The sequence below is a fragment of the Medicago sativa genome, chromosome 6 (assembly GCF_051527215.1).
Source record: "Medicago sativa cultivar Bolivia chromosome 6, Bolivia_mono, whole genome shotgun sequence".
Classification (NCBI taxonomy): domain Eukaryota; kingdom Viridiplantae; phylum Streptophyta; class Magnoliopsida; order Fabales; family Fabaceae; genus Medicago; species Medicago sativa.
Window position 1 is genome coordinate 41,512,479 of NC_140754.1, and position 22,606 is coordinate 41,535,084.

At 33.7% G+C, this 22,606-nt stretch overlaps 1 long non-coding RNA gene across 1 annotated transcript; it reads left to right on the forward strand.

Annotated features, from left to right (window-relative positions):
* Nucleotides 1–12,907: 12,907 nt before the first annotated feature.
* Nucleotides 12,908–13,860, forward strand: LOC146915202 (uncharacterized). The gene is made up of 2 exons (XR_015013257.1): nt 12,908–13,175; nt 13,518–13,860. It is a non-coding gene; the product is annotated as an uncharacterized LOC146915202 (long non-coding RNA).
* The last annotated feature ends 8,746 nt before the right edge of the window (nt 13,861–22,606 follow it).

Genomic DNA, 22,606 nt, shown 5'->3' on the forward strand with positions numbered 1-22,606 from the left:
CCTTTCATCATTTTTGTAAACAAAATTAATGAGCTTTAGGTTTTCATGTCCTTATACCTCACCTCAAAATGGAAAAGCCGAAAGAAAAATTCGTACTATAAACAATATCATTCGCACACTACTTGCACATGCCTCCCTACCACCTTCCTTTTGGCATCATGCTCTTCAAATGGCTACTTATTTGTTAAATATTCTTCCAAACAAACAATTAGCTCTTCAAACCCCAACTACAATTCTTTATCAAAAACTTCCCTCATATTCTCATCTTAAAGTCTTTCGGTGTCTATGTTATCCATTAATCCCGTCCACCACTAGAAATAAACTCCAACCAAGGTCATCACCATGCGTCTTCTTAGGGTATCCCTCTAACCATAGAGGTTATAAGTTCCTTGAATTGTCTAGTCGTAAAATCATCATTTCTAGGCATGTTACTTTGGATGAAAATGTCTTTCCATTCTCTACCTCTCCTGCTCTTGCATCCTCATGCTATGAATTTTTGAATACAAGCAATGATCCCTTTCCTTATCACATGATCCCTACATTGAACACCCATCAACCAATTCCCCTCAATCCTACACCTCACACGCCACAAATCACCACCAATCCCCAACCTAACTTCTCGACCTCAACCATACCTACATCACCCCCATCTTCTATAACACCAATCACCACCATAAACAACACTACTCTTCCACCAACGCCTGCTTCTCAAAACTCTTCCCCCTCTACCGTTCCCACACCTACTTCAACTCCAACCAATCCTTCATTTTCTCCTAAAATGACCACCCGAGCACAACATGGCATCTACAAACCTTGCCAACTTTTTAACTTACACACTTCTACTTCACCCATCATTTCTCCTTTGCCTATTAACCCTATAAATGCATTACAAGATCATAACTGGAAAATGGCTATGAAAGACGAATATGATGCTCTTATTGAAAATAAGACGTGGGATTTAGTGATACGTCCAGCTAATGCTAATGTCATTCGTAGTTTGTGGATTTTCAGGCATAAGAAGAGATCAGATGGTTCCTTTGAAAGATACAAAGCTCGCCTAGTGGGGAATGGTTCTAATCAACAAACTGGTGTCGATTTTGGCGAAACTTTCAGTCCGGTTGTAAAACCAGCAACTATATGGACGGTTCTCAGCATTGCTATCTCAAAATCATGGTGTCTTCATCAATTGGATGTCAAATATGCCTTCTTGCATGGAAACATAAATGAAACTGTTTATATGCATCAACCACCAGGCTTTCGTGATCCTCACCATCCAGACTATGTCTGTTTACTCAAGAAGTCCCTCTATGGCCTTAAGCAAGCACCTCGTGCTTGGTACCAACGATTCATTGAATTTGTTGTGACATTGGGCTTCTCACATAGTACTTGTGATCATTCGTTGTTCATATATCACAATGGTAATGACACTGCATACATTCTTCTATATGTTGATGACATCATTCTCACTGCCTCATCTGATACTCATCGTCAATCCATCAAGTCTAAGCTTAATGGTGAATTTGCTATGAAAGATTTAGGACCTCTCAGTTATTTTCTGGGTATCTCAGTTACTAGACATTCAGATGGTATTTTTCTCTCTCAACATAAATATGCAGAAGAGATCATTGAGCGAGCTGCCATGTCTTCTTGCAAACCAGTCTCCACTCCCGTCGACACTAAAGCAAAGCTCAGTGGACTTTCAGGTAACCCCTATCATGATCCATCTGAATATAGAAGTCTCGTAGGTGCTTTGCAATATTTAACTTTCACAAGACCTGATATCGCCTGTGTCGTCCAACAAGTGTGCCTCTTTATGCATGATCCACACACACAACATATGACTGCCTTGAAGCACATTATTAGATATACTAAGGGTACCATCCACCATGGACTGCATATCTCTCCTTCCCTAGTTGATAGTCTCACTACATATACGGATGCTGACTGGGGGGGATGCCCAGATACTAGACGCTCTACGTCTGGATATTGTGTCTATCTTGGGGATAATTTGGTCTCTTGGTCTGCAAAACGACAACCAACCTTATCCCGCTCTAGTGCTGAAGCCGAATATCGTGTTGTTGCCAATGTTGTTGCTGAATCTTGCTCGCTTCAAAACTTACTTTTAGAACTTCAGTGTCCGATCAGGAAAGCCACTCTGGTCTACTGTGACAACATTAGTGCTGTTTACTTGTCAGGTAATCCTATCCAACATCAACGCACAAAACATATTGAAATGGAAATCCACTTTGTACGTGAAAAGGTTGCTAAAGGTCAAGTACGTGTTCTACATGTTCCGTCTCGCTATCAAATAGCTGACATTTTTACAAAGGGTCTTCCGCAGCAATTATTTGTTGATTTCAACAATAGTCTCAACATTCGTTTACCTCCCGTTTCGACTACGGGGGTGTGTTAGAATATAAAGATATTCATTATTAGCCTTTAGTTACATATTGATGTATATTGATTAGCATATCATAGGTATTGATGTATATTGATTAGCAGATCATTTTGATGAGTCAACCATGACTCCACATCATTATATATATATACTCATTACTGTATAATGAAACATCACAGACAAAATTCTATCATGAATCCTTTGGATGACAATCTAGAAGCCACACATCTGTCTTGACTCAGTTAGTTGTGAGAGTTAATTTTGTTTTATCAACTAGCTAGGTTGTCTTCAACATAAGCTAAAACATAATCCAACAGTATGGCTTCAAATTGCATTGTTATTTGCATGACTGAAGCTTAAGATGACTTGGTGGAACATGACTGTGTCATTGGACTCAAGTGACATAGCATAAGATCTACATCCTAACCTGAAAAATAAGGTGATATCAAACTTTGAACGTAGACATTTGGGTTCATACAAGCATCGATGTTTTGAAACCTAGGTGTAGTAAAAGTACCATTTTTTGAATCATAAACAACCAGCTTCAGTTTTATCATATCTTGAAAATATATTATCATTTGGTCATCCTCCCTAACATATAAAGCATTGCCAGAAGGATACTTACCCCAATCTCTTATGCAAGGAACACTATACAATTTAGTCCATGATTTGTTATTTCCATATTACTTCATAATCCAAACATCCACTGACGCATAACTAGTTGAAAAGATGCACAAGCAATCCCTCAGGTTTGACAAAAATCCTTCTCCACATTAGGCATCAAAAGTTTTTATTACGACTCTTTCTCGAAATCAAGAAAAACAATGTCACGTGGAAATCTACTTATTGCATCTAGTACCAACCAATTGATGGAACCACTCACGAATACTCCCGATCTAAGAATGTAGTTGCAAGATGGAAAGCCTTGGATCCTCAATACAACCAACAAAGATTGCTAAGTATTTTCATATCCCTTCCACAAAAACAATATTTTCATATTATTTTATTAATATAAGTTACTCTTCCTTAGCCTTTGATCAAGCTCAGTTGGTATGGACAATGCATAATATATGCAAGGTATGGGGTTCGAACCCCGGCCACCACAAAAAAAAAAATGTGAACAAAAAATAATGATAAAGATTGGATTTTAAATCCTCTAAAAAAAGATTTGTAACAAACGTGACCAAAATTTTGTCAAAAAAAAAAAACGTGACCAAAAAATAATGATAAAGAATGGACTTTAAATCCTCTAAAACAAGATTAGTAACAAACGTGAGCAAAAAATAATGTTAAAGATTGGACTATAAATCCTCTAAAAAAATATTAGTAACAAACGTGAGCAAATAATAATGTTAAAGATTGACCTTTAAATACTAAAAAAAAAAGATTAATAACAAACGTGAGCAAAAAATATTGTTAAAGATTGGACTTTAAATCCTCTAAAAAAAAGATTAGTAACAAACGTAATCCTCTAAAACAAGATTAGTACAAACGTGAGCAAAAAATAATGTTAAAGATTGGACTATAAATCCTCTAAAAAAAATATTAGTAACAAACGTGAGCAAATAATAATGTTAAAGATTGGCCTTTAAATACTCTAAAAAAAAGATTAATAACAAACGTGAGCAAAAAATAATGTTAAAGATTGGACTTTAAATCCTCTAAAAAAAAGATTAGTAACAAACGTGAGCAAAAAATAATAATGTTAAAGATTGGACTTTAAATACTCTAAAAAAAATATTAGTAGCAAACGTGAGCAAAAAATAATAATGTTAAAGATTGGATTTTAAATACTCTAAAAAAAAGATTAGTAATAAACGTGAGCAAAAAAATAATGTTAAAGATTCGACTTTAAATCTTATGATAAAAAGATTAGTAACAAACGTGAGCAAAATATAATGCTAAAGTTTGGACTTTAAATCCTCTAAATAAATATTAGTAACAAACGTGAACAAAAAATAATGTTAAAGATTGGACTTTAAATACTCTAAAAAAAATATTAGTAGCAAACGTGAGCAAAAAATAATAATGTTAAAGATTGGATTTTAAATACTCTAAAAAAAAGATTAGTAATAAACGTGAGCAAAAAAATAATGTTAAAGATTCGACTTTAAATCTTATGATAAAAAGATTAGTAACAAACGTGAGCAAAATATAATGCTAAAGTTTGGACTTTAAATCCTCTAAATAAATATTAGTAACAAACGTGAACAAAAAATAATGTTAAAGATTGGACTTTAAATCCTCTGAAAAAATGATTAGGTCTCAAAATATTTTGGAAAAAGATTTATTAGCACTATATTAAATATTAATAAGTAGGGTTCTCACAGTTAATAGTACGTTCCCGCATTGTTTAGTTTTTCTCAACCTCTCAACCCTCTGCATTAGAATTCAGAATTAACATGTTTAATTTTTTTTCTTTTTCTTTCATGTTACAACTAATCAAAGTCGATTAATTTTATGAATTATATATTTGACTTTGCTGGTTTATAAGCGATTATGATTCAAATTATTTACGATTAATTTTAAGAATTATTTGACTTTGCTGGTTTATAATTGCTTATACAAACTATGATAACGTGGCTTTTTTTTTTATATAAAGAGAACCGTGATTTTTTTAATTATTAAATAAAGAGAAAATAAGCAATAACATCCATTGTCGTTAAGCTCCTTCCACTGCAGTTTAAAGGAATAAAAGCATTGCTTTTTTTTTTTTGTGATTCCAAACGTTCTGCATGTATGCAATTGATAAACTGCTCCCATGGCCCCCATCCAATATCCAACAAAATATAGTGAAATTAAACTGTTAAAACCATTTAAATAAATCAAAATTGTTAAACGATAATCACACTCATGTTACCAAGCACTAAAAACAGAAACACTAGAAAGCTTCAAATCACCATCTTTTATTTTTTGTTACATTCAACCCACCATCTGAGCGGCCATAAAAAGAGAGAACCGCTAAGAAGTACGGATACAAACACCGACACCAGATACACTGACACGCCAATAACGTTCATAATTTGAGAAAATCACATAATTTAGGGTAATTATATTTGTGGATGCGGATGCAATACGTGTTTAGACACATCTAATATGAGGAGTGTATGTGATTCATAGGCGAGGAGTAGTATCATAATTCATATATGGTCGAAAGAGCCATAATTACATATAAAAATGATGATGTTCAAAAATTGAATGACATAATTATCAATTAGTTTCAAGAAGAATAACATAATTTGTTGTCATTTATTAACGAGGTTGAAGGGGATACTCATAACTTATATCAACATGAATTCCTAAACTCAACTGCTCAAGAAAGTATCCCACCACATATATTAAAGGTAAAAAAAGCTGCACCTTTGATGTTGTTGCGAAACATAGACCCTAGATATGGTATGTGCAATGGAACACAATTGTTACGTCGTGGTTTATTTAAGAATATGATGGATCTGGAAATCCTAACAGGAAGCAATGCTGGAAAAAGAGCATTCTTTCCCATAATTAAATTAAAAACAAATGCGAGTTCATGACTTCCCTTTTTGCTTAGTAGAAAACAGTTTTGTGTTAGACTAAGTTTTGCTATTACCATAAATAAGTCACAAGGGCAGACCATTCCCAATGTCAGAATCTATCTTCCACTGCATGTTTTCAGCCATGGTCAATTATATGTAGCTTTATCAAGAGGAGTTTCTCAAAATTCAACAAAAGTTCTCATTAAAGAAGGGAAAATAGAAGGAGAAGATGAAGACTTTACGAAAAATGTAATTTTTAAAGATATTTTTTTATCGGAATCATATCAATGTTTCTTTTACATAACATGTCATTTAAACATTTATTTATGATGTTTCTTTTACACAACACACACATTTATGTTATGATGTTACTAATTACTATTAGAATAAACAATAAATGATCATTATTTTACCTTAATTTTCTATACAAGCAAACTAAAATATGTTGAGTTCAAAAATAATTTTGTTATATGCCTTGACAATATTTTGTGTTTTTTTTTTGACACGAACCAAATTAACTCATTTCATTCATAATATCAAATTCGATACAAGATGGCATATGATCATGACATTGAGACCTACCATATGACAATGAAGCCCTTGCTAACAAATGAGTTACATTGTTTGCTTGTCGTCTGATAAAACTTATCTTAAACTTTGGTAATCTAGAAAGTGAAGCCTTGCAATAGTTTAGAATAGCTCCTAATTCAGAATTGGCACCGATTTTGTTGGGGATGCCGTCTACCACTTGCTTGCAGTCAAGTTCTATGGACACCGCCGTCAATCCTTGTCAACTCCTCCACGTTTTTTTTACTATTCCTAATTTGATGAATTACCTTGTCAATCCTTATTACTCTCTTTATAATTTTACTTAGTGATCTTTGCCACGTTTCCTTTGATTCATGTGCATGATAAAATCTCATGATCTAGAGAACTTTTTATTTTGGTAGTATTTTCCTAACTCAGTGAGTCTAATTATTGTTTAAAATGTTATTTAGAAACTACATCAAACAATGCAAGAATAATGAAGCCTGTTGTAAACCTGCAGATTTGATACATAAACTGATAAACTTATTTATGTTGAGATGGTATTCATCTAGAATTGTTTGGACAGAAATTTAATTAACTAAAAAATGGGTTGATGTTATTAAGTGTACATGCTGAATGAATCAGGAAAAGCCAAGTAAGTTTCATGTATCATGCTTAATGTTTTGATCAGTCATTTGATTGTAAAACATGTATAAGTTTTTATGCATCCAAGTGAGTATTTTTTTGTATACTTACCATCCATGTGATGAAATGACTTTGATTGAGTTTATGTAATAAATCCATATACTGAAATCTCTTGGTAGGTTTGAAGTTTGTGTTTTCTATCCATTATGCTTATTATTTTATGTGTTTGATATGGCATATGTGCTGATCAATAATTTTATATTCATTATATTTTAAGTAGTTTAATTGTTGAATCTTGTCTTTTGACAATTTGAGTTTTCAATACTTAACTTTGAATTTGTATATGGATTGAAGAAAGTTAGAACATTTAAGTTCCTATACTCTGTTATCTAATTTAACATATGATACATACATATCTTTGCAAAATGAAGAGTGAGTTTCAATGGATTTATCTTATCATTGCCATTGTCACTGGTCTTAAGTACCATAAACATGTATTTAACAAGTGGGATGTATAATACGGTGAAAAATTCATAGATAAGACGTCAAGAATGTCGTCCTTATATATGCTCAATACCTTCATGGAAGGTGCTTGCAAATACAAGCATGGGAGATGTTTCGAAGTCACCCTAGACAACTCCTTAGCTTTGAAAAGCCAATAAGAATGTAGTCATCCAACCCAACTAATAACAATCAACAATCAAGAAACAAATTACAAACTTAATTATCTCATGGGCAACATGTGACTTATTGTCCATGAGATAATTAAGTTTGTAACTTGCTTCTTGTTGATTGTTATTAGTTGGGTTGGAGGACTATATTCTTATTGGCCTTTCAAAGCATACGAGTTATCTACAGTGACTTCACAACTTCTCTCATTCATGTGTTTGTAAGCACCTTCAAAGAGGGTATTGAGCATAACAACGATATTCTCAGAGTCTCATCTATGTTTTATTACACCATTATGGTCATCCCACTTGTTAAATACATGTTTATTGTACTTAACTATTGACAACAACGGAAATTGTAAGATAAATCCAATCGGTATATTTTATTAGTTTTTCTTTATTTAGTTGTTTAAACATTAAACTTTTATTCCTATTATAAGTGTTATATTTATCAATAAATAAATATCTAAGATTACGACTTAATGATACTTTACTCATTCTTACTTGCGTTAGGATTTCCATCTAGGGAGAATCCCATCCAGCGTAACATGGAGCTTTAAAGGACACATCTTATTTGATTATTATCTAAAATATTTTCTAGATCATACTTAGTCATACGATATTTATAAGGTATTTTCTCATAACATACGGGTTAGCATCCTACTCATAATCGTTCGGGATTGAAAGACAAGTTAGTACTTGATTTATTAAGGAAACAAGAAAAGGTGATTTCTAACCAATTTCCAAGTGTAAATCTCATTTTCCTGCCTGTTTCCCGCAGATAATCAATTACCGAATAGGGTTGATTGACTTAAGCCCATAATCAACTTTTCAGTGCAAAAATAACTTTTTCATTTACAACACTCACATATATGTCTTTGATTCCAAGAATATAAAGATACAATTTCCATGGTTTCGGCAAATCAAATAGAACATAACACAACAAATGCATTATAGATATATTAACATACTTAGATTAATATAACATAATAATCCTCTCAATCAATCATAATCATAATCTACCCAAGTGGTGGGTTCTAGAACTAAAGGAACTCGCCTAAATTTTCTTGAATTCCTACAACAGCTTATGCTTTCCTACTTTCAGCTCAAGCTTCTGCTTCGATGTCTCTCTAAGGAAAGGAACATTGGAAAAAATATTTGGAGAAGACAAATTTAATATGAGGTTTGTATGCAAGAGCATGTTAGAAGCCGGACATATACCATAAAAGAAAAGAAGCAAGCATCACAGGACTGAATTTCATCATTGAACTACGCTGACAAAAAGAAGTTACAGTATCAATTCATCGTGGTCAGACTTTTGTATTATTTTTAAAATATATATTCATTTTAAAATTGTAATATGATGTGTCAAAATTGTTAGATTTGATTGGTTGAAGGTGTATAGTTTCTATACAATGTGTGTTTACCATCTTTAAACTATTTCCTTTGTACCAAAGTTGTTTTTTTATTACTAAAGTTAATTTTTATATCAAAGTAATTTTATGTTGTATTCATCATGTTTTGACTAAGTCCTCCACGTTTTTTTTAATTATTCCTAATTTGATGAATTACCTATTCAATCCTTATTACGCTCTTTGTAGTTTTACTTGGTGATCTTTGCCACCTTCACTTTGATTCATGTGCATGATAAAATCTCATGATCTAGAGAACTTTTTCTATCAGGATACATGTGCCAAATACATGATTTGAACCATAATAAATAATCCAAACTAATAGGACATGAGCATGTGAAAATACATCATTTAGTTTCCTGTATTGTCTCCCTTACCACATACAATTGTCTCCTTTGCCACGTACAACATGTTGATCTGAAATAAATAAAAGGGATTGGTGTGAGACAGGATATCTCAATGAGTTTCACCTATCCTATGTTGTAGGCAATCTCAGGGAACCGATGATCGCCATCTGTTTATATACTCAACCCATTTTGGGTTTATACCATTCTAATTTGTATAATTGCGCGATCAAGGGGAAACTAGGATCGCTAACTTAGTTCTATCATAATTCTTGTCAGAATCATATTCTTATTCATAATCATAATCATAATCATAATCATATTCTTTTTCATATTGAGGTTAGAAAGTTAGCGTTGAACAAACAATATTATCTAAGTTCATTTTATGAAATAATCCCGAGTGGAGTAGCCCCAAAATTTATTCCCATAACATAACCGATGAAATTTCTAAAAAGGCTAACATCGGACTCCTCTTGTCGTCGTGTAGGATTGAATGCTTGTCCACTACTAACAAGAACTTCAAATCCATTACTAATGGGAGCCAACTCCACTACTAACGGGGAGTTAGAGGGTCACGACTTAGCTAGTTTCTTATATTCATGAAATGACCTCAACTCCACAACTAACGGGGAGTTAGAGAGTCATAACTTAACTCAATTGATTTTCTTATAACATGGATACCCTCAACTCCACTACTAACGGGGAATTAGAGAGTCAGGACTTAACTGATTTCCTTAAAGTTGTAATTTTCATATCATATATCCAATATGTCATATCTTAGGCATAACTTATACTTTGACATACTTATCTGAGTATGTCTCTAATTATTTTCTGATAACAACTAGTTTCGGCTAACTAATCCGAAGTTCCATAACTAAAATTCCTTATTTCAATGATTGAAAATCTACCCATTAGTTGTTATTAACAACTAAGTTCATTCTAAATATACTCATTATGTCAATATGCAACGATTCTTATGCTAGCGCATAAGTTGGAGGATTACATATCATTCCTTGTAATATGTTTAAAATATAAGTTTAACAAATTTTAGCCGAACAATGGTCAATTCGCACTTGCTAAATATTCAATTCCAAATAATAAAAGAATTGAAATAAACTACTGACCAAAACATATTTCAAATTCAATTTTCCAAAATTATATATATATATATATATATATATATATATATATATGTATGTATGTATATGTATCGGATATTTTGCCTTGATTCTATCATCCATCATTAGTGCTAGCAAGTGCATACACATTAACATAAAAGAATTTAGAACAAATTAATAAGAGTGTCCTGTTAAATCATTAGTGCTAGCTAAAACCTTGACCATACTAACTATATCAAAATCATTCTAACTAAAAGGTTATCAATCATGGACATAAATTCACTACCAAAAAATGAAGGGTTTACTAACTAAGGAACTCATTTTAGCATTTTCCTGAATTCTCTACACCAATTATGTCCCAAATAAACTCCTGTCAGCTCCGTAATCACATTTCCGCAAAACATCTATATAAACTTGTTTGGGGCTTAGGGTTGCAAACTTAGTCCATTTGACGCTTGGATAAGTTCTCAAAGCATGGGTGGATTTGCTACATGGCACTTGTTCGTACCTACTGCCTACAAAACGAAGCTACTGTTACATTCTTACTAATAAAATGTTTAAATTTAATATTTGTCTAGTTTGTGACTCATATACTAATTTGTGCATTAGAGAGCATATTTCCAATATCATTAATTTGAGTAAGTGGATGCGACAATTATCTTTTCATCTTTTATTTTCACTACAAGAAAATATGGATTTTGCTACCATTATCTTACTACGGATGGTAAGGGTAGCAAATCTCAATTAAAAATACTACTAAAATACACGGGATATAAAAAAAAAAAGACAAGTTATTACATTTTATTATTGTTTTTTATTTTTGAGCTTATATTACCTTTTGAGAAAAGAAAAAAAAAATAGACTATCACTACAAAAAAAAAAAAACGATTATTTCCAAACAAAACTTTTGAGAAACAAAACTTCTCTTTTGGATTCACCTCCGATTCATCACGAAATCCGATTCACAATCTCCGATTCAACTCGGATTCAACTCCGATTCATCACGAAATCCAATTCACCATCTCCGATTCACAATCTCCGATTCAACTCGATTCATCACGAAATCCAATTCACCATCTCCGATTCACAATCTCCGATTCCGTCTCTGCTTCATTTGATCCTTCTCATCATTCATGGCGCATGCTTCAGGTATGATTTCTTCATTGTTTCATAAATGTTTCTTCGTTCCATTCCTGATCCAAATCGATTCTGCATCTTTCGCCGATCCAAATTATTTGTCGATTCTATATTCGTGCCTTCAATTTTGAATCTAAACGCTCTAAGTCTCACATTTCTAGTGTATCCTGCGTGTTTATTTTTCTTAATTTTAAGTCAAGTTTTCAGGTTTTGATTTTTGATTTTATCAGCTTGAATCGGTGTTATGAATCTCATTCTGAAGCTTTCGAAGTTCTCAATCTAAATCGGCGAATCAGTTATTCGTTTTTCATCGCAACTTCACTGCATTTTCTTCAATCTTCGCGAGTTTCTCTGATCTACACTATCAACTCAAGGTATTTATTAACTTCAATTTTGTTTTTCTATTCAGCAGTTATTGATTTTTGTGTTGATATAAAAGAATGCATAATTGATTGTAGGATTTTTTGTGCATAATCTGTGTTTTTTATGTAAATATGATATGTTATATTGATTATATAAGTATCAGATAAGTGCATAATCTGTCATAGAAATAGTTTATACATAAGCATTAGATTATAGCTTATGATAGCAGCTTATGGCTTATACACAAGCATTAGATTATAGCTTATAATAGTTTGAACAACACTGCTATAAATCATTTTTCATGATCTATGCAGTATCAACACTCCTAATTGAAAACATGTCGAATGTCCGACAATAATAGGACACTGACACATGTGATAATTACATTCAATCACTTTAATTTTCTCAAATGATTACTTATTACTTACCCGTGCTGCTGCTTTAATTTATAGTGAGTCTTATAGAGCTAGTGTTGACTGTATGGTGACATTCTCAATATATATTGTTATAGTTTATGAGATGGCACATGAGTAAGTTTTGAACTATAGATATGCTAGTGTTTACCATAAAATCGTATAAAATTAGTTATTGAAATAATAGTGTAATTCAACTTAGTAAAAGTATAGAAATAGGACATCCCTATATTTACATTGACATTGCCATTACTGTCAAGAAAAAACAAGATTTTAATATGATATGTTATGATAATAAGGTATAGTTCTGTTTTACTAGATTCCCTTGATAGCGGGAGAGGTCGCAATCCACCAAAGCCTTCACTAGTGTGGGAAGAGGCGTCAGGTCCCAATAAGAAGAGACGGACTTTAGGGGGCCGCAGCTTGGACATCAGAGGATCTACTTCATTTGCAGATGGCATTGGTCCTTTCGAAATTCTAGCTACGACAGAAGAAGCTATCCAGAAAGCGGTAGATAAAGCAATGACTTCTTTTGTCCAAACACAATTGGTGCCAATGTTGGAGCCAATCCTATCTATGATTAGCTCTATGCAGCAAGCACAAATGCAAGGTGGAGTATCTGATGGTATTTGAGGTAGGAAAATTATAAATTATTCTATGTTATTCAAAAGTAGGTCCCTAGAGTTGTGAACCGTGGATAATGACATATTGACATGCAAGTGATACTATTAGAACTAAGCCATATGAGTTTTTGTTGTATGACTGAATTATGATATGTCATTCAGATTACACTTAGACTCATTCAATATTGATTATGCTGAATTATGGATATCTCCAGTTTTCATATATAGGTTCTGTTTGAATAAAATATTTTTTTTTTAAGTATTTCAGCTTAAAGTTGTTGTCTTGATTGTTATGCAACAAGTAAAAGTTATTGCATAAATAGAAAGATAATAACGTGGACATTTTATGGCAGTGCTTGGAATTGTTGATTCTTGAGAATGGTCAAACACGTGGTGGTAGACGTGCCTCTGATGTATCAATTACTGGACTAGCAGCTACTAGCAATGATTTTGTGGTGAAGATATGGGAATGATGTTTTAGTTAATCCAGTTTTTTTTTTTGGTACAAAGTTAATGAAGTTTTAGTTAATGTCTATGTATACCTGAGGATACCAATGTTGTCATGACCACATCTCTCTTTATAATGTGTTGAGATAAATTTTTGGTAGAGATATTGGATCATTTGTGATCTATGTATTGCTACCTTTTTGGTACCTTCAAGTTGATGAATATATCACAAACTGGATTATGGTTCTATTTGGAAGAATATATTGTATAAGCTCAACTAATGTTCTAATATTAAGAATATCTTGTAGAATTAATATAGTAAAAAATTATACCATTAGTTTTCTTAAAAATAAAAACTGCAAAAAAAAAATAAAAAAATGGCCGCAAACTTCCAATGACTAGGATCTCGTCGCAAATTAGTTAGCTATGGAATTGTTGAGGAATTGCTACGATAAGTTTTAGTCATGTTGCTGTGGATTTGATGCTAATTTGCTATGACAATTCTTAGTTATGTTGCTATGGAAAATACATTTTCAATACTTATTTGCTATAGATTAACTAAATACTTGCTAGGAATTTGTTTCTCTTAACTATGGATTTACTAAGAAATATTTCCCTAGCAAATTTGTCTCTCAATCCATGCTACGGCTGAATCAATAGGTATTCCATAGCATATCTCTAGCTAAACTCGTTTGCTAGGATTTATTTTCGAATTAGCTGCGGAAATGGGCGTAGCAAATCACATATTTTCTTGTAGTGTTTGAGTCATGTATGAACTCACTTCAAGTATACTGTGAAATGTCTCTGGTTTTGTAGGCATGTATTGTAACACCCACGTCGTGGCTTTCGATATCCCGCTAGGTGGATACGAAAGGTTCCCGACCTAAGGGGAACGGTTTAAGCCGCAAGGGACCCCCACGACAATAGTAGGAACCGAAACACATCGGAATGAGAGGGATCCGGAGGCCGTGTAGGTATGGGACTACATGGTTGAAGGAAGGCTTATAAGAATTGTTAGGTACTACCCATATCAACAAGATGCATCTTCTTTTCGGGAGCTCAATCCATAGGAACTCCACAGTTAAGCGTGCTTGGCTTGGAGTAGTACTAGGATGGGTGACCTACCGGGAAGTTTCCCGGTAAGCATGTGAGTGAGGACAAAGCATGCTGAAAGGACTCGTGTTGGTTTGTGGGGTTTGTCGGCAATCCTGTAAGCAGTCTGGGATGTTACACTTGGTATCAGAGCAGACCTCTCCCAGTACGGTGTGGTTCGGGGACGAACCAGGCGGAAGCTGGTGGGCATGTAACACCCACGTCGTGGCTTTCGATATCCCGCTAGGTGGATACGAAAGGTTCCCGACCTAAGGGGAACGGTTTAAGCCGCAAGGGACCCCCACGACAATAGTAGGAACCGAAACACATCGGAATGAGAGGGATCCGGAGGCCGTGTAGGTATGGGACTACATGGTTGAAGGAAGGCTTATAAGAATTGTTAGGTACTACCCATATCAACAAGATGCATCTTCTTTTCGGGAGCTCAATCCATAGGAACTCCACAGTTAAGCGTGCTTGGCTTGGAGTAGTACTAGGATGGGTGACCTACCGGGAAGTTTCCCGGTAAGCATGTGAGTGAGGACAAAGCATGCTGAAAGGACTCGTGTTGGTTTGTGGGGTTTGTCGGCAATCCTGTAAGCAGTCTGGGATGTTACATGTATCTTTTAGACTTTTGACTTTCAATATGGTACACTTATTCAATGCGGTGTTTGTTAGCAAAGCTTGATTTACAAGTTCGTGGCAGTCAATGGTAATTGTGATGATGCACAAATGTGTATCCCATCACAAATTTACGTATGTTAGATAACATACTATAAAATTTCCCACAAGTTTTTACGAATAAAAGTTTTGTTTTAAGAGCAAAATGAATTTTATTGGATCAAAATGAATTAGGTAAACAAACAAGATTCAAAAACCACTCCTAATTAATACAACAAAGCCCCCTTTCTTTCATAACTTCATTGCATGTAAGCTAGAAGCAAAATTAAAAATTAAATACATTTATGACGCAACATATTCTAAGAGAAGATGCACACAGAATATGTATTTAGGCCAAAATGGAGTAAATACATAACATCTTCATATAACTTAATTGAATGTAAGTAAAAATAAAAATCAAATCTAAAGAAGTTTTAGACACAAATCTTTTAGACAACTTGTATAAAATAGGTATTTAACGCGGAATATAGTAAGTACGTAAAAACGGGTTTAAACACAAAATTGTTTCAGTACGTTGGAGAGGAAAAACCTATATATGCACAAAAAGAGAGAACAAAATAGAAACATAGTAATACCATTGAGGATGATCTTTTGTTTGGCGATACCCTAAAAAAAGACAAAAATAAAATAAAATTAATTGAACCGATGTTGACTGTCGGTAGCACGCCGTTGACCACCATCTTTTATATTTTTCTTTTCCAATTTAAAATAAATATGAGAAATTTTTACATGAACTCTTACCTAAGAGATCATTCTTACACCCAACCAATTAAAATCAAACATCTCATTAAAATAATAAAAATAATTAATATCATAATTTTTTCTCATTATTTTTACTATTTCTCTCTCCTTTTTTCACTTTCTTTAACAAACAAAAACCACCCACCACCATTTATGTTTCCATTTCCTTAATTAAAATCACATTTTTTTTTAAAGTTAATAACATGTGTCATATTTTTATTGGTTGAGTGTAAGAATAATCTCTTAGGTAAGAGTTCATGCAAGAATATCTCAATAAATAATTGTAAAATAGAATATTCTGTTTTTTTCTTAAAAAGTAATTCTATTTTTTTTAGTAGAGAAAGTAATTAATTTTTAATACATAATTAAATTATTATTGACCACCAATGTTGACCCACATTTAAACATTCAATTTGTAATTTTGATTTATTTTTTAGTTTTAAACATATTATTAACATATTTAAATTAATCCGTCTAAAAAAACATTTTTGAATTAATTTAAATATGCAGTTTTTTTACAGATTTTTTAGTTATAGAATAAATTAATATTGTCAAAAGGTTAATTTACAAATAATGGTTAATTTACAAATAAAATACTTATATCATATTCAATGGATTTGTATTTTGATTTTACTTGATTAATATATTGGATTAAAAAATATAAATAGATGGATTGAATACATCCATATTTTAAAATGGATGATTAATTGAATCCAATTCATTGTAAAAGTTTTCAATTTTAATAGATTATTAAATGATCATTGACCACCAATGTTGACCCACATTAAAACATTCAATTGTTATTTTCATTCATTTTTTAGATTAAATACTCTATCCCTTGTTTCCATACATTTCCTCTCCATCACAAACCGTTCTGTTTGTTCATTAATCTACAATCCATCACCAATCCATCGCCTCTTCCAAAGATTCCCAAATCTCACCTCCCTCGATCTCTCTAGCTTCCGTGGTGACCTTAATGCACTTCTCTCTCTCTCGTTTCCCCCGTTCTGTTTCCCATCTTACATCCCTCAACCTCTCCAACCTCCCCACCTTCCCTGCACTAGGCTTGAAAACTATTCCAATAACACCTTGACCTCTCTCACGTTGAAAATGCTTTTTATTTCTTCGTGGTCATCACCTACCATTTGTTTTATCTTTTTTATTGTTTCAACAAGTGTAATTTCTATGATTAAAATCTCAAAAGGATACTGGTTATGTCAAGAATTCATGTGGCATTTGTGAGTGTGCATCTGAATCTCTGTTGGGTCTCAAGTTATATCATGATGTTGTTGATTTTCTTTGACTGATTTATTCGAATTGTGATTGTATAGGGTGTATTTGTGGAGTATGAGAGTGCAAGTTATGAGAAAGCTTGTAACCTCCATTGAAACTCATCCCAGCAAAGCAGTTCAAGAAGTATATTGAAATCCTTTTTGGCTAAAATTTACAAGAGGCAGAAGTAGATTTCCCTTGTAAGACAAAGACAAACATTGTTTGAAGATGCAATGGGAGCTAGCTAGAGTCCTGTTTTCTGTGTGGAGCTGAATTTTTCAAAATCAAATTTCTTACCATCTCTTTTTTCAAAATCAATAGGAGATTAATCTTGTTGTACTTTATTATAATTTTGGATCCACGAGTTAGGGATTAGAGGGACATAGGCAAGTTGAAATTTTATTTGGTACGAGCATGGGTAGTCGTTGACTAAGAATTAAATGTAATCTCTTATTTTTTAATCCCTTATATCGTTAAATACCATACTAAGGGTTATGATGAATCTAATTATTTTTAAACTCTTCTTATTTCAATATGATTTAATGATTGAAAAAAAATTGTTATTTTTTTAGAGAAAAAATAATAATTTATGCTTTACCTATTTTTAAAGTACTGCAAGGAATAATTATGATGTTGGTGAATTTTGTTTGAACTATGTGATTGCCCTCTGTTGTATGCTTTAACCCAAAATCGACTGGGTTTTTGAATTGGTTGCCTCTATTAACGAGAAAGAAAAAAAATGTCCACATAAGAATGATTGATTAATTGATTGCTCACACATAGAACCCCTAAGCAATAATCACTTCGGGAGTTTCACATATATTAACATTTAATATGTTTCAATTTGGACTGATTGAATGTATTTATCTAAGCACAAATTTTGAAGAAATTAACTTGTTCCCAGTTGCTCTCAAAGAAATAGTTCAATCATTGAAACGAAATATTGCAAGAGAAATAGCTATTTATCTCAAACTCAACCTGTCGTGATAGTATTATTATGATGGTCATATATTAAATTAGGGTTGTTTAAATCCAAACCGATCCAAAATAAAACCGTAAATCGATCCAAAAAAACCGAAAACTGCAAAAAACCGATATTTTTGTATGTGTTTGGATGTTGTTTTAGAAACACTGATATGGTTGTATCGGATTTCGGATCACCTTTTCAAAACCGAACCAAACCAAACTGAACCAAACCGCAAAAGTAAATTTTAACGCTTATTTATTATTTTATTAGTATTATATGTTGCATTAAAATATTGCTTGTTGATATTTAATCTTATATATTGCATTAATTTAATCTATAAATATAATCAATCATTTCATTGTGTAAGGTTAACTTTTTTAATGCATTGTGTATATGTGATATTTAATATTAATAAAATAATTTCATGTTTCACTTTGCATCGGATCAGATTAGATTTTTTGGACCAAATTAAACCGCATATATTTGGATCGGATCAGATTAGATTTTTTTTTTGAATAATCATCCAAACCAAACCGAACTGCACATGATATTTATTTTGGATATCCAAAAACCGATCCAAATTAAACCGCATAGATTTGGATCAGATCGGATTAGATTTTTTTTGAATAATCATCCAAACCGAACCGAATTGCACATCATATTTATTTTGGATCGGTTGACCTTTTATCTCAAAAACGATCCAACCCGGACCGCAAACACCCCTAAATTAATAATGATTGATTGATTGCTTGATATCTACTAAACCTTTTGAGCATTTACCTTTTACTTTATAGGTATACTAGACCTTCTATAATATGTCCTACCAATTTGAAAAACGTTGTGGAGGAGATTAAGGAGTTAGAGCTTGATATCAGGGAGCATTTGGTGCTCGGATAAGTTCGCAAAACATATTTTGATGTAACTGTATAAACCAACAATCTTATGGATTATGAGTTTTGTTCTAGTTTAATTGTGTTGTTTCATTTGCTCGGTAAGTTGGAACCCTTTTGTTTTGACTTAAATCCCTAATTTTTTTTAGAGTAGTGCTAAATAGCACGCCATATAGGTCACACGAGTTGAACGAGCGTATTTTTTTGGAGAAGGACAACGATTTATTAACTGCCCCGTTTCAGGTACAAGAATTCAAAGATGCTATGTTTGCTATGCATCCAGATAAATGTCCTGGACCCGATGGTTTTAATCCAGGATTTTTTCAGCATTTTTGGTCTGTTTGTAATAATGATATTTTTACTGAATGTTGTGCTTGGCTCAATAATAATCGGTTTCCACCTTCTCTCAATTCTACCAATATTGCTTTAATTCCAAAAGGCACTAAACAGAAATCAATGAAGGATTGGAGGCCTATAGCTTTATGCAATGTCTTATATGTGGCTAAAGTTCTGGCTAATAGACTTAAACTTGTTCTTCATAAATGTATTTCAGCTAATCAATCGGCGTTTGTTCCTGAGCGCTCAATTTTGGATAATGCTATGATTGCGATTGAAGTTGTCCATCATATGAAAATCAGCAGGCGTAGCAGAGATAAAAATGTGGCGTTAAAGCTGGACATTAGCAAGGCCTATGATCGAATAGATTGGACATATCTCAAAGAGGTTATGTTAAAAATGGGATTTGATAGGCGTTGGGTGAGGTGGGTTATGATGTGTGTTGAAACTGTGGACTATTCTGTGATTGTTAACAATGAGTCGGTGGGACCTATTTTCCCTGGGCGGGGCCTCCGCCAGGGTGACCCTCTTTCACCTTATCTGTTTATCCTGTGTGCGGAAGGTCTTTCAGCTCTTATTCGTAAAGCTGAACAGAGAGGAGATATACATGGCATTTCTATCTGTACTAACGCTCCTATTATTTCTCATCTTTTGTTTGCAGATGATAGCTTTTTGTTTTTCAGAGCTGAGGAAAGAGAAGCTAATACGATGAAACATATTCTCGAAGTGTACGAGGCAGCCTCTGGACAAGCTATTAGCCTGCCAAAGTCTGAAGTTTACTACAGTAGAAGTGTTCCAATCCATACACAGGAGTCTATCACATCAATTCTTGGTGTTCGTGCAGTTATGGGGACTGGTAAGTATCTTGGGCTCCCCTCTATGATTGGCCGAAGTAAAGAAGCCACTTTCAGTTTTATCAAAGATCGCGTTTGGCACAAAATTAATTCGTGGAGCAGTAAATGTCTTTCCAAAGCAGGCAGAGAAGTTCTAATTAAATCGGTACTCCAATCCATTCCTTCTTATGTCATGAGTATTTATTTGTTGCCAAATAAATTAGTCGATGCTATAGAGAAAATGATTAATGCCTTTTGGTGGGGACATGGTGGGTCTACTAGAAGAGGTATGCATTGGCTTTCTTGGGAAAGATTAACTGTTCATAAAAATGATGGTGGTATGGGATTTAAAGATCTCACATCCTTTAATGTAGCAATGCTCGGCAAACAGGGTTGGAAATTCCAAACAGATACAGAGAGCCTTGTGTCACGTTTGTTTAAGGCGCGATATTTTTCTCATACTGATTTTCTGAACTCACGTATTGGTGCTAATCCTAGTTATGTATGGCGCAGTATTTTTAGTGCTAAAATGGTTGTTTAACAGGGCTCTAGATGGAGGATTGGAACATTTACAACAAATTGCCCTTATGTATAACTCTTTATCTCATGTTAAAGTCTAGGATATTATTGAGCCATCGACAAAGGTTTGGAATTCCACTCTTATATCTTCTCTTTTTGATCATAATACTACCCAAATTATTTTGAATACTCCTCTTCACCCACTTGTCAGTGAAGATAAATTAGTGTGGAAGGCTGAGAAAAATGGCAATTATTCTGTCCGTAGTGCATATCGTATTTGTGTAACTGATATTGCAGATAATTCTCATTTACATGTTCCGGGGAGATGGAATTTGATTTGGAAGCTAAAAGTTCCTCCTAAGATCAAAAACTTTGTGTGGCATGTGTGTAGGGGTTGTTTCCCAACGCGCACACGCCTTAGTAGCCGAGGAGTTCATTGTCCGACAGATTGTGTTCTTTGTGGTAGCAACTTTGAAGATAGTATCCATGTGTTGGTGGAATGTCCAGGTGCAAAGAAAGCTTGGCGTGAGGTTCAGTTATGGGACAAGATTGATAGCACCCTCCGGAAAAACTATAATATGGATGCACTAATTTTTACTCTTCTTGATCAGCTGCCTTTGGTCCAAAGAGAACTATTTGTGACGATTATGTGGAGTTTGTGGAAGCGTAGGAACTTGAAGTTGTGGCAGCAGCAAAATGAAACAATCATGCAAGTCGTGGAGCGAGCAAAGCACCTTCTCGATGAATGGCGAATAGCCCAAAATATAAGAGCGCAACGAGAAGATGTTCCTTTGACTCATCAAGGCTATTCCGGCGATGGCAATGTGGTGGAATGGTCGAAGCCGGCTTATGGTAGGTATAAATGTAACATTGACGCATCCTTTTCTTCTTCCATGAATATGGTGGGTATTGAAATCTGCCTTCGGGATTACAGGGGCGAATTTGTTAGTGCTAAAACAAATTGTTTTTCCCCACTTTGTGATGTTGATGTGTGTGAGGCCGTAGGCTTTCACACGGCGTTGAGGTGGATGGCGGATCTTCATTATGATAATATTGACTTTGCCTTAGATTCCAAGACAGTGGTTGATCAATTTCAGTCTTCTGTAGAGGATGACAGTGAGTTTGGTTGTATTATGCATGCTTGTAGGCAGTTGTTTGAGAATAGTTTTCAGAACTCTCATGTCGAGTTCAATAGGAGGCAAGCCAATGGGGTCGCTCATGAATTAGCAAGGGTAGCCCCATATAATGCTAGCTCCCATGTTTACGATAATGTACTGTCATGTATCTCTTCTTTGATTGATAATGAAAAGCAATGAATTCTTCCTTTCAAAAAAAAAAAAAAAAAAGGTATACTAGACCTTCTATAATATGTCCTCCCAATTTGAAAAACGTTGTGGAGGAGATTAAGGAGTTAGAGCTTGATATCATGGAGCATTTGGTGCTCGGATAAGTTCGCAAAACATATTTTGATGTAACTGTATAAACCAACAATCTTATGGATTATGAGTCTTGTTCTAGTTTAATTGTGTTGTTTCATTTGCTCGGTAAGTTGGAACCCTTTTGTTTTGACTTAAATCCCTAATTTTTTTTAGAGTAGTGCTAAATAGCACACCATATAGGTCACACGAGTTGAACGAGCGTATGTTTCAGTAATACCGCACACC